Genomic DNA, 13,723 nt, shown 5'->3' with positions numbered 1-13,723 from the left:
AGGGGGGAGGGGGCAGAGAGAGAGCGAAGGGAGACCTGCCAAAAATTATTACGCGCAGAGAGGAAAGGCAAAGGGAAACAAAAACTCTTAGTCAGCCATGAGAGGGAGAGCGAGAGTTCGGGTTACGGAGGGAAGAGAGAAGTCTCTTAGTCCCCCGCGAGTGCCGCGCCGCCGCCATGGCCGGAGGATAAGATGTCGAAGTCGGCTTAAGTTGCCGAACGCATCGGCCGGGGAGCAGCAGTGCGCGGAGTGGGGGGAGAGGGAGGAGGTGGAGGCGAGAGAGAAAGAGAGAGAGAGCGAGAGAGAAGGGCCCCTTTCATAACGGCGATTGATGGAGTCTCGTTTAATGTCCGTTTGAGGCACGAATAATCTCCTCTCAATTCATATTCTTTTCGCAGAAGCAGCAGCGCAGGGAGGAGGAGGAGGAGGGAGCGGGGAGGCAGGAAGGCATAAACACGAACGCAAGGAGGAGGGTGTTTGAACACGCGACACTCGACGTCCGTGGCGCGTCGTGGCGTCGTGGACGCGAGATGCCTGCTTGACACCATGGATCCATCAAAGCTCTACTTTCCATATCGATTTCCCGTCGTCGGGGGCCGGTCGCCGGCCGGTCTGCTGCGCGGGAGTGGGCTCGCCGGGGCCGGCCTGCCGGCCATGCGGCGCAGGACGCGGCTTGCTCGACCACGGCTCTCGTAGCGCCTGATGGGTAGGCAACATCTCGCCTGCAGCGCACGCGTGTACCGCGGGCTGGCCTACTCGGAGTCTCGCGGGCGCCAAGCTCCCGTTGTTTGTCGAATGAATCCGAGGAAAGCGCGGACGTTACTTTCTGGATGACCCCATCCTTGCTCGCCCTCCGTCGCCAGGAGGCGTGAGTTTATAACTTTCGCATCCAGACCTTCGCGATATCGCTAACCCTTAAATTGCCGTTATTTTTGAGAAGGAAAAAGAGAAAAGGGAAGCTCACGAAACACACAGAAAAGGAAAAAAAAAACGTACTAGGGTGGTAGAAATTTCGAAGAAGTTTCAGCAGGCTCTGGATAACAACGTGAAAAGAGTACTCCCGACAAAAGGGTACCGCTCGGCCAGGCCCACTGCTCATTTCAGCCCCCCAGCGGCCGTGGCGGGGGCGGCGCGGGCGAGGTGGAACAGGGTAGAGCGGGGCAGGCAGAGCGCGCGGCTCGTGGACCGGACGCCCCGTTTTTCCGGTCCAACTTTTTCCCCGCTCTTTAACAGAGTGCGGCGGGGGTGGGGTGGGATGGCGCGCCGTCAGTTTGAATCGACACTGACAGAGAGCAGAAGCAGCACATTTCGTTACCTTACTCTGCGCGCCGCTGCTGACCGCCCCGCCCCGCCGACCGAACCCAACCCGTCCGAAACGCCCCGGGCTCGACGGGCCACTGCTGTCAGTGAGGCAAACATTATTTTCTCGCTCGCCTGGCTGGCAGGCCTTTCACACGCACACGGATGCACACTCAGAGCCCCGCCCCCCCCCCTCTCTCTCTCTCTCACACACACACATACGCGCAGTTGCATCAGTCAGCACGAATAAAATGGCTTCATTGTGTCGTTTGGTTCATTCGCACAGCAGCGCCAGCAAGTTGAGATGCCAGCAGGTGTCCCCCCTCCCCCCCTCTCTCTCCCCCTTCGCACTGGTTCAATCACTCTAGAAAAACGCGACAAAAAAGGGCTGAAATGGGTGCAAGGCAGCGGCCCCTCTCTCCTCCCGGGTCCTAAAATACACTCCCCTGTTTTTTCCTCCTCACAGTCGCAGTGTACCTGCGGGCAAACGACGCACAGGTGGTGTCGGTGACAGCCTGGGGCACTGAGGTCTTTCAGGGCGGGCGAGCAAAAGAGAGGGAGAGAGAATGAGAGATCGGAGAGGGAGGGAGAGAGAGAGAGATGGGAGGGGGATTGGTGGGGGGGGAGGGGGTAAATGAAGAGTGGTCTAATTAAGTGGAATTCCGGGGCCAAAGAGAAGGCGGTGAACGCCGGGTCCGGGCAGGCCGCGCCCTCTATACTGTTCTGTGGGCCCGTCTGTAAAACGGTACACATTTTTTGAAGATCTAAAAGAACAATTTGGTTCTAAACGCCCTTGTTTCTATATTTCTAAAAAAGGTGTATTTAGAATGAAATGATTCAGAAGTCGCGTCGAAAGGTTGGTAAAGGGCGCAGGTGCGAGGCGGCAGGACCGGGAATAAAGTCACATTACAAAAGCGAGGCTGCGAGTCAGCGACCCAGAACAAAGAACAACATCGAATGGACCGAGGGCGAAGGGAAGAGTGGTGGGGGTGGGGCAAAAAAGTGAGTGTATCTCACAGAGACAATGGAATCCAAAAACTTTACTCCCTCGAAAAGGAAGGAAGCTATTTCTCGGCCAGATTCGGCTCTGCCGCTGCTGCTAGGAGAGGAAGAGGCGGGAAGGGGCGGGTGCCGCCAGCGCGCCAGCAGCCTTCCTCTGCGGAGCGGGTTGGAGTCACCGAGGAGTCACTCCAGCGACATGGAGTCAAACGGTTCGACTTTAAGACAGGTGGGCGACACGGCCGGTGGGTTTGGCGAGGGATCCGCTGGAATCCGCTAGCCGCTAAAGCTAACGGGTAATCGTCCGCTCCTCCCCCCTCACTCCCTCCTCCCCGCCCCCCACACAGGCCAAATCCTCTTACACCCATCGGGGCTGCAGTGAAGAGATGGGCGCCGGCACGCGTCTGTATAGGCCACTGATCCGCGAGAGAGTGTTCTTCTGGTGTAAAGCCCCCTACCTAAAAAGATGGGGTCGATACACTTAAAGAAGCCCGCACCGCGCTCGCGCTCATCTGGCATTGATTACGTGCAAGTAAAAAACGTCAATGCACGAAATCTTTTTGGTGAACACATCCAGTGTTACTGCAAAACTTTGAGCACTCATCGATTTTTTTCTTCAGAAACTGCCCGAGGCTCTTACTCAGCTCACGAGCAGAGGGTGCCCGGCCCCATGAGCAGGCAGGCACACCCCGGAGGAGCCCCTTCGGCCGCCCTCGCAAGGCCATGCAAGGTCCAAACCACTCACTCAGCGGACAGAACACATCCGCCCCCACCAACTTCCTGACAGGCCCCTCACCTCACTCCGGAGGGGGCGTGCAGGGAAGGCCTAATGCCCCCCCATCTCCTCCTCCTCCTTCTCTCTCTCTCTCTCTCTCTCTCTCTCTCTCTCTCTCTCTCTCTCTCGTGCCGGGCCAGCCGGCCGTCGAGCCCTAACTACCGTACACTGTTGCTGAGCCACCACGAGTGTAGTGGGTGCGGCCGAAATTAAGAACGGGCAGCCGAGAAAGTTTCACTTTGGCAGCTCTGTTTCTCTGTGCAAAAAGACTACTAATGAGTGCAAAAAAAAAAGTGCGTTCTTCACTAAATCTCGCAATCACTTCAACTACTGGCAGGGGATAATATACAACCATAGGCAGCAAACAACACGAGTAAGTCAGCTTGTTTTCTAATTTGCTGTGCACTCCGCACTGCTGCCGCGCCCAGGCTCTGGTGCTGCGCCGCGGGACAACGAGTTTTGATTCAAACCCCATTAAAGCTGCAAATCCATTTTCTTTGAAGTGACTGTGCCGCCCTCTGCAGCCCGCTGGCGCCACCGTCTAATGAATGAGCAATGTAGTGAGGAAAAGGGACGCCAGGCAAAAGCCATCCTGCCATCCCGCGCCCAGCCCCGCCGGGGCCGCGACTCGTTGTATATAAACTACAAAACAGCAGCCGCCTCTTGTTATGGAACGCCTCCCCTGGCCAAGCGCGAATCTTTGAATGGTTATGATAATAATACGAGATTACTAATGACGACAGTCGGACACTCATCTGTAACATAACTAGTAATAACAACGATCTTATTTATGTAAGCCCATTAGACAGCAAAAATAAGAGATTATTGACACTGAAGTCTTAGGATGTAGAGTTTTACTACCCCATAAAAGTAATTCTATCATATAATAAAAACTCGGCGATGCAGAAAGGGGCATGCGAATCCGAGTAATTATTCATTTGATAAAACATACGCATTACTCTGAATATCGCACTTCGATCAAAAAGGAAATAAAAAAAAACACAACAAAATTGAAAATTAAGAAATTGAAAATTACTGAAGATTATCATTTATCGGAAGTGTTTCTTCGCCTTGCGCCCCCGGCCTCCCTTCATTTCCTTGACGCCCGCTCCGCCAGCCCCCAAGGTGTGCCTTCCTGCCCTCTTTCTCCTTTTTTTGTCAACTCATTTCTCTTTCACTTCCTCAGTCCTTACTGTCGCGTCTTGAGAAACTCCTCGCAGAAACCGATCTGTTACGCGTTATAGAAGTGTGAAAGAAGACAAGGAGAAGAAGAGCATTCCCGCAGAGTAGTTAAGAGGAGCTTCAGCCATAATGCGTCATTTATCGTACAATATATAGTTTTGTAAGCCTTAAAATGCTCACCTATCGCTTGAAACTGGTCTCCAGGATAACGATGACAAACAGGCTCAGAACGACGCAGGACCAGCGACAGCCTAGAAACAAAAGAAGAAAAACCACATTATTTTTTTTTTGTAATAAATGAAAATAAAAGTGTCACCACAAGCCGTAGAAGGGGGATTTCACTTTGAGGCGGCGTGGCGGGACGGCCGCCAGAATAATGCCGATCATCATGACGGAAGAAGAGGAAAAGAAAACAATGAAGGCCTCCGGACGCCAATCAGCAGGCTTCTCACTGAATTGCTTGTCGATAAGGGCGGAAGAGCAAAAAGGAAAAAGGTGACGGAATAAGGCGGCGGTGGAAGGGAAGATCATCACTGTTAAAAAAAACATTATTAGGACACGTACCCGGAAAGAACGCATGGGGAAGTAGGTATCATTCCAAGTCGTTCCAAGTTTGGCTTTCTAAGATTTGTTTTGGATGTTTTACTGCTTTATAAACCAAGTTTTCTTATCAGAAATCCCAACAGCAATCACTATGACTGTGATCCTTCTCAGTAGAATCCCGACTGATTTTTATTTCTAAAAAAAAGTAAGGGAGGGAAGTACGACGCGGAAATTCATTAGTTTCTCATCGCCGGTCTGTCGCTCGCGGATATAAACACGGCGACCGATTCATTTACGCGTAATGACAGTGAAGGAGCTCCGAGAGGGGCTCCCTCAAGTCTCGAGGGTCCATCCAGCCATCCATCAATCCATCCATCAATCCATCAATCCATCTATCCATCCATCCCATCTATCCATCCAATCATCCATCAATCCATCCATCCATCGATTCATGGTTGCATCCATCAGTTTATCCATCCATCCATCCATATATCCATCGATTCATGGTTGCATCCATCAGTTTATCCATCCATCAGTTTATCCATCCATCCATATATCCATCGATTCATGGCTGCATCCATCAGTTTATCCATCCATCCAACCATCTATCCATCCATCCATCAGTCAATCCATCAGTTCATCCATCCATTCATTAATCCATTCATCCATTTACCCATCTATCCCTATCCACCTCTCCAACCTGCGCCTTATTTGCCGCAGGGCTGCCAGCTGAGCCCGCCCGCCCGCAATGCAGTGTGGCGGGGCGGGGCGATGGGGTTGCAGTGTACGTAGTGATTGCAGTGCCAGTCCGTCGGCCTAAATGAAGACGGATGCAGTGGCGGCGCGGCGCACACACATGGCAAAGGGGCGCCCCTGATGGTGGTGCAGCCGGCGGCGGTTACCGCGGTGAAAGGGATGGTGATCTGGCCCATCAAGGTGAGACGGTGTTATCAACCGTCAAAAAGGTTCCGTAAATTTACAACATATTTTCTATTAACGATTTACAGAACACATGTTGTAAATTTACGGGACGACCCATTCTTGCTTTGCTTCTCAATAAATTCAACGTCGATTCAGAGTGCTTGTAATTTTACAATTTTAATTTGTCATTTTACAACACGCGCATGATGGAAATTTTTCCTGTAGCTCTTATACGAGAATTTCTCACAGTGATTGTGGAGCATACGTCATAATCATGGAAACACCGCGCAGAGCATGGCGCCGCTGATATATGCGGCACGCGATGGGTCCTGAGGGGGCTTCGCCACCGGGCTCCACGCGTCGCACTGCCCAGCGCGGGTCTCGCGAGGGTGACCGCGACAAGGCGGTGGTGTACGGAGCACCCCCCAACACCTCCCTTCCCTCCCCGGCCACCCCCGCAGCATCCGCCGTCCCGCCGACCCCCAGTCACCCGTTAATCCTCATCAAACCGTGCAGCGGCGGGGGCCGCCGCCCCGCCCCACTCCCCGCTTAACGGTGCATCGGGGAGTACAGAGCGGCGGGGAAAATAACACAAATCCAAAGCACTGATGGGATGGTTAGGTAGGTTTGGCTTTGGCTCCGCGCCGAAAGGCAGCAGCAGCAGCCAGGTGGTGGGGAGCGGGTGAAGGCGGCGGCGTGTATCAGGAAGCAAGCCGCGCACCGCAGGCGAGAGGCGCGCCGCAGCGCAGGGCAGGGCGGCCGGGCCGTAGCTCGGAAAGCATTCCAGGATGCTCGGCAAAATTAGGATTCCATCACAGAGACTGCTGTGCCGCCGTCGGCGGAGCAGGGGAAGCGGGCGCCCGCGATTAGACACGCGGGGCGCGGGGTTGTCACAAAGGGCGACGACGGGCGCTCGAGCGGGACAAGCGTTTGACGACACAGAAATCTCACTTACTTGGAGATTGAAAAAGGAAACAAAGAAAGCTTTCCTATAATTTGTGAGACGAAACCATTTTCATAGGCGCAGATTAAAATTCAGGAATGAGAATGTAAACTCACAGTGACAACACACAGACAAAAAAATTAAGTTACCCCCATGCCATAAGTATTCAACTTGCAGTTGCACACTTACAAGCTGCACACTTCCGTTTATGAGTGCACTCTGCTTTCCCTCTGCTGCTTGACCCCCTCCCTATCGCATCACAATGAATAACGAACGAGGCGACTGCAGAGGCGTTCGTCATGACGGCACGAGTTGGCTAATGGTAAAACTCATCCCCGCCGTCACCTCCGCAGCCACGCCTGTGCCGGCCTTGTTCTTCGACAGGCGGCAAGTGCATTTGTGCATATGGCTGCCATAGCCTGTCTATGTGAGAGGGAAAGAGCCACTACAAAAGGTGGGGGAAAATTTTCCATGACGTGTGTTGTGAAATCACAAGTTGAAATGGTAACATTTTTGGAGTTGTTCACTGACGAGCAAGAACGGGATGTCGTAAATTTACAACATAATTTTTTTTAAACCGGAATTACAAAATTTCCCCGCTTGTTGTAAAAGATATATTTCGACGCGCCCTAACGAAAGAGTCCGATCTGCTTTGCTGCTGAACTAAAAGAGTTCGATCTGCTTTGCCGCGAAACCAAAAGAGTCCGATCTGCTTTGCTGCCAAACCAAAAGAGTTCGATCTGCTTTTCGGCGATGGAACGTCAGGCATCTTTGGAGGGCTATAACTCCTCGGATATTTTGAATTTACGCAAAATAAAAAGACTTGCTTGTTACCCTGTCCTTTACGAATGTGTACACCCTAAAATATATACCCTTTTCCTCTCAAGCTTCGAGATATCATAGAGTTTATGCGGAGCGGTCGACGAGCGCCGAAAGCAGATCGGACTCTTTTGGTTTGGCAGCGAAGCAGATCGAACTCTTTTGGTTTCGCAGCGAAGCAGATCGGACTCTTTTGGTTCAGAAGCAAAGCAGATCGGACTCTTTCGTTAGGGCGCATCGATTTGTGTGTGTGTGTGTGTGTGTGTGTGTGTGTGTGTGTGTGTGTGTGTGTGTGTGTGAGAGAGAGAGAGAGAGAGAGAGAGAGAGAGAGAGAAATGGAAGGTGGAACGGTGAGAAGGAGTGCGCTCCGAGAGGCAAGGTCGGCAAGAAGGCCAGCCACCAACGAGATACCGGGGAGACGAAGACGACGACCTGCTCCTCGCCCGACCCCCGCCCTGCTTGCCTCACCCCCGCCTGGTCTATAAGGCGGTGTTGCGTCGGTCGGTTGAGCACGCCCGGCCCGTCCAAACCCCCGCCCCACCACGCCCCGCTTGAGGTGCACTCCTCTGCCTCTGGGCTGGCCTGCCTTTATCCCAGTCACAGTGCCAGTAGTGCATCATTCATTATTCACCCTCTGGCGGGGAGGGAGGGGAAGAGAGAGAGGGAGAGAGAGGGAGAGGGAGAGAGAGAGAGAGAGAGGGAGAGAGAGTGAGACAGAGAGAGAGAGAGAGAGAGAGGGGGGGGGGGTGATACAGAGATACAAAGACAGATAGAGTAGAGTGAGGCGACAATGTATACGATGTATGAAGTCTACAAAATTCTTAAAGTCGCTGTCTCGAAAACACACGCGAGGCATCAAGTTGAGGCATCAAGTTGAGGCCCCCCGCCGCCCCCGTCCGCCACCACCACCGGAACCTATGAGGAACGATGCGTGGCGTGCGAGCGCTGAGAAAAATGGCTGGGACTTGTAATTCACTCGTCTGACTCCCCCCCCCCCTCTCTCTCTCTCTCTCTCTCTCTCTCTCACTGTCACCTCCACGCATCGCCCGGCGGCGGGCCAGAGGCACCCCGACATCATTAATTAATTTACTTGTTCCGCGCGTGTGCTTTATTCGCGCACAACTTGGACCGGATAAAGCGCCCCCTGCTCTCCCACTTCTCTTCCTCGCTATGCCATCTTCCCAAATCTCATCTCTCCGTCGGCGCATGTATCAGCCGAGCCCCCCCCCCCCCAGCCCGCCCAGCGCCCTCTCGTCTCTCAGGTTGCCGCTGCCGCGCTGCTCCTTGCTCGCTCCCTCCTTTCCAAAAATTTTCGCTTCCATTTCTTTCGCATACGAATAACACAATTTTCCGTGCCGGTGCGCCGCTCGGCGACACCACCGCCGCTCCGCCGGAGGGGCGGGCGGGGTCCCAGGGGGTCCCTCCGGTGCGATCGGGGCAGGGGGAGGGTCGCCGCCGTCGCTTGGATACCCGACCCTCGCCGTCGAAGCGGAACCAACCGCCACCGCCACCACCACCAGAGACCCGTCCGGGCGGGGCGGGGCTGGGAAGAGAGAGGGGGGGGGGGGCACCCCATACCCTTCCGCGCTGGAGGACCTCTGGGACTACTTTACAGTCCGCAGGGGGGTCCGCCGGGCCGGCCGGTCCGGTCAAACGGGCCCTCCCCGCCAAAGAGCCGGCCAGCCACCGGGCCTCCGGCCGAGAGCCTGGAGGGCCTAAAGCCACACGGATCTAATTCGCACGACGGACTTCCCCGGGACTCACTTCACTCAGCCCCCCCGGCCAACCTGACCTGCCAGGCCCCACTTGCCACCCTCATAAATTCGTCGTCGCTCGCCTACCAATAACGAGTTCTTCCTCCTCTCCTTCCCCCACCTCCTCCTCCGAAGCATCCCCTCGGTCTCACACCCTACACCCTCCACCGCCGGGCTCTCATCGTGTTTTGGATTTTAGCGAGACGCCACACCTCCCCTACACCACCGCTCTCGACCACGACGACGGCCCGCCTCGCCCATAGCTCCGCCCCGCCACGCCATACTCGCTAAGGGTCACCAATAAAAGCGGGAAGAGAACGGATCGACCGCATCAGCGGCAGCTGTGGTGGCAGCAGCAGCAGCAGCAGCAGCAGCAGCAGCAGCAGCAGCAGCAGCGGCGGCGGCGGCCCTGGGGCAGGCCGGCCAGCGAGTCGCATTAATCAGGACGATGAGGCTGCGTCCGCGGCGGGCGCGAGCTTTCCCCTGCCCCCGCCGCCGCCGCCCCCGCGGACACCGCCCCCGCGGACGCAGCCAAACAAAACGACGCGGCTTTGATTTACGAGGCGCATGTGTAGTGTCGAGGGGTCTCCAACTCGCATAATACTCAGTACACGTCGCCATAATACCCTTATAATACTCCATAATACTCATAATACTCATAATACCCATAATACCCATAATACCCATAATACCTCATAATAGAACATAATACCCTTATAATACCCTTATAATACTCCACAATACCCTGATAATACCCTAATAATACCTTTATAATACCCCATAATACCCATAATACCTAGAATACATCATAATATATCATACCTCATAATACTCCATTCTCCACAGTGCTTTGATAGTAAAATCCATCTAGATAAATATAAACAACCATGTAGCGCGTTGCGCGTTGTACCACCAAGAGTCCTGGTTCTGACCTGGGCAGATACTTTTGCTTGTTCACCATGCTGCGCACTGCAGAACACCAGCGAGTACAGCGCGTGGCGGTAGACCTGTTCGGTGTTGAGAATTGAGAACCGATTTTAGGTGTTGATCAAAACCGGTATATGGTTCGGTGCACCTTTTTTTTCGGTGAATCGGTTTTTAGCCCGCCCTTCTGCTTTTAAAAAAGCATTAAAGCGGGCTTATGCAACCGCTCTCGTGTCCGTCCGTCGTCCGTGTAAGAGGAAGGAGATAAGCTAGAGGTCTGCAAATTTCAGGGTATCTTAGGGGTCACTCCTGGACAACGAAACGCCTGGTGCAAATCCTAGCAACCACCCCTAAGGGGGTGAAAGGGGGTAACAAAGAAATAGGGGTTGGTCCAAAAAGTAGGAAAAAAATATTTTTTTTATGGTCTCCTAAGGGGTAACTCGTGAAAGTAGAGCCCTTCGGGCGAAAATTTTGTCCGTTTGACTCTATCTTGAACCGTTTGGGCGGTAGAGTGCTTTTTTCGACGAAAATACGGTGAAAATGACCACGTTGCACCTAAAGACGTACAAGGTGGCGTCCAATCGTAAAATGTCAGAGGAAGTACCCCCCCAAAACAATACATTCTGAATCAGGAGCTACCCTCGAATTAGCCGTATCTTTTACTGTTTCGGCCCTAGAGGTGGATATATTGAAAACAATGGCGAAAAGTCAAGTTATAATACTCTTTGACAAACAATATACAATCTAAAATTGCGCGGGTCCATTTTTTTTTTTTTTTAATTTTTAAGCAAAGCAGAAGGGTGGGGTGTAGTCACGGTGTTGCCCCGTTACAGTCTTTTGTCATTTCCAAGGAGCAAATCTCTAGGGCCGCAGGCCCCCCGCCGAACGCTTTAGTTCACTCAAATATGCAAAGTAATTTACCGGTCACATTATTTATTTGATTATGCACTTCAGTAAATTGCGAGACTGAAATGGTCGGGCCGAAGGCTCGACCATCGCCGCCGGCAGGCCAAGCAGGCCCGGCCCCTGCCGAACGGAGTTGCCGGCGCAGCGAAGTGGAGCTGGCAACTCCGTTTGGCGGAAGGGCGGGCCTGCTTGTTTGAAATAGAACCGGTTTTTTGAATGAAACTGGTTTTTAAAGTAAAACCGGTTTTCACAGGAAAGACTTAAAAAAAAAACAACTAAACAGCCTATTTTATAAGTGAAAACAATATTTATTCAGGAAGCGGAGTATTTATTTACTAAAATATTCAAAAAAGGCTCCAAACGTTAACTTTTCTTCTGAAAAACGACTAAAGCTGAATATGAAACACTGTTTTTGACATAACTGACATAGGTTTAGTTGGTCGTGACTCGTGAAATCCGTTTTCAACGGACAGTTCGTGGGTTAAAAACTGACTAATGATGTCTAGGATAAAACCGGTTGCACAGAAAAAACCGGTTCTAAATATAACAACCGGTACATAGCTAAAACCGATACACCGCCAACCCCATTTTCCGCTACCGGTTTCGATATAGCACCGGTTTTAAACCGATATATCGGTTTTAGGAACAGGTCTACGTGGCGGTGCTGTTCGTCGCCGCTAACACCAACCTCGCCGAAGCCGTGGCCTCCGACACGGAGGACGTGGTGCTATGTCCGTCACCGTCATGACCTCGTCAGCCGCATCACCGTCACCGTGCCCGACGGCCTCAGGCTGCCATCGCAGTCCAGCCCCAGGAGAGCTTATTTAGACAGCAGGTAGAGTCTGCCGCCGTCCTGGCAGGCCTCTTCTCTTACGGTTGGGCGCTTGGCTCAGGGGGTAGAGTGACAGGCAAATAACTGTAAGGTCGCGGTTTCGACCCTCCGGAATTTCTCTTCTTTCTCTTTTTTTATTAGATCTATGGATAGACATACGTACGTACGTATATAAAAATACGTCTATTATACGTCGCAAATTAGGACATTATACGTATCATGCATGCATGGTCTATCTTTAGACCACAAGAAACGGCTAATAGACTATTGCAGATCTATGAAAAGATGTCTATTGGATGTATACGTCTATTTTTTGTGTGGGAAGCTTCTTTCCAAAAAATTAATAATTTGTTCAAAAAGTCTTGGAGAGCAATTTTTCAATGTGTAATATGGGACATAATACATCCATTATACTTAATAATACCCATAATCCCTAATAATACTTCATAATCCCCGATAATACTATAGTATCCATAATACCCATAATATCCATAATACTCATAATATCCATAATATATAATACTCAGTACACGGCTCAGGCGAGTCGGAGACCCCTCGTGTAGTGTACATGTCCAGGGCGCCACACGCGTCGTCGTCGTCCTCCGCGGCCGCGACAAAGCGGGCCCAGGACCATGACGAAGTCGGCGCGTGGCGCGCGCGAGCACTCGACAGTGTCGGCGCCCGCCGCGGGGCTCAAGGAAGCAGGCCCTTCCTTCACTCTTAAATAATGTTTCACTCGCGTGTGCCTCCCTATACCCTCCCTGCCCGGCCTGCCCTGTTCCCGCGGGGGCCGTGAGCGAGGTGTGCGACACGGTGTGGTGGGCGGGGTAGGGTGGGGCCGGGTGTGGCGGGGAGGGGTAGAGCGTCAACGAGGATGAATTTCAGAGCATCCGCCGCGCCCGCGCGCTGCGGGAGGGGGGAAAGGGATCGCACGAGTGAGTGAATTCCCTGAGACAAAAGCCAATCCATTACGGCGACAAGAGCCGCGGCTACGGCAAGGTCGTCGCAGTCGCAGACAGGAAGGTGGTTAGAAACGGCGGAAAGATGGAGAAAAGAGCAAACAAGGGGAGAGAGAGAGAGACTTGGGAGAACCAAGTTCTAGGTTCTTGACCTACAGTGATTGGGCAGCATGAACTGGTATTACCAAACCCAAGTGTGTGAATTCGCTGGTGTTTTAATTCCCATTTGCACAAGTGTTCAGGTCTGCAGATATTCTGTGGTTGGCACCCTGCGAAGACGGCGGCGGTGACGGCAGCGGCAGCGAGCGTCTGCCGTCTCCGAGCACGTGCCGTGCGAGCGCCCGCGGTGCGGAGGGTAGGCCACGCGCCGCACTGGCGCGGCCGGCGGGAGCGCCTACCCGGGCGCGGGCAGGCGGCAGCAGCAGTACGGCAACAGCGAGCAGCACGGCGGCTCAGGAAAACTTCACTCTTCGAAAAATCAGCGACCATCTCTCAAAAGTAAAATTAAAAAATTTCGGGTGATTGATTTTTAAAAGATCAGAAAATATTAGAGAAAATCTGAAAAAAAATAGAAAGCATCGGAAAAAAATCTGTAAAAATCTTTAAAAGATTTAGTACACGCTTGACTTTATGGTGAAGTACCCCTCGGCGACCGGGCCGTGACGTCACCGTCCCCGGTAATCACATCAGGTATCGGGCGCTCCCCGCCGGCGACGCCGAGAAGCCCCGGCCAGCGCGCGACGCGACGCCCCGGCGCCGCGGAGCCGCGCCGCGTTTACTCAGCCGAGCCTTCCCCGTTTTAATTAAATTACAAAACGGCGGGCGGGCGGCGTGTTTGCCTAGCGGGCGGTGACTTTGGGAGGAGTG

At 53.0% G+C, this 13,723-nt stretch overlaps 1 protein-coding gene across 6 annotated transcripts in view; it reads right to left on the bottom strand.

Moving 5' to 3' along the window:
* Positions 1 to 13,723, bottom strand: part of LOC113208628 (protein O-linked-mannose beta-1,2-N-acetylglucosaminyltransferase 1) — a 175,963-nt gene that overhangs the window by 5,975 nt on the left and 156,265 nt on the right. For all 6 annotated transcript variants that reach the window (XM_052268637.1, XM_052268641.1, XM_052268640.1 and 3 more), the window contains one exon: positions 4,436 to 4,506. The gene's annotated coding sequence lies outside the window, so the exon portion shown is untranslated. The remainder of the gene's footprint in view (positions 1 to 4,435; positions 4,507 to 13,723) is intronic.

The sequence above is a fragment of the Frankliniella occidentalis genome, unplaced genomic scaffold (assembly GCF_000697945.3).
Source record: "Frankliniella occidentalis isolate FOCC.00 unplaced genomic scaffold, Focc_3.1 Scaffold73, whole genome shotgun sequence".
NCBI classification, from domain to species: Eukaryota; Metazoa; Arthropoda; class Insecta; order Thysanoptera; family Thripidae; genus Frankliniella; species Frankliniella occidentalis.
Note: the sequence above shows the minus strand (reverse complement) of the source record. Positions and strands in the feature narration are given on the sequence as shown.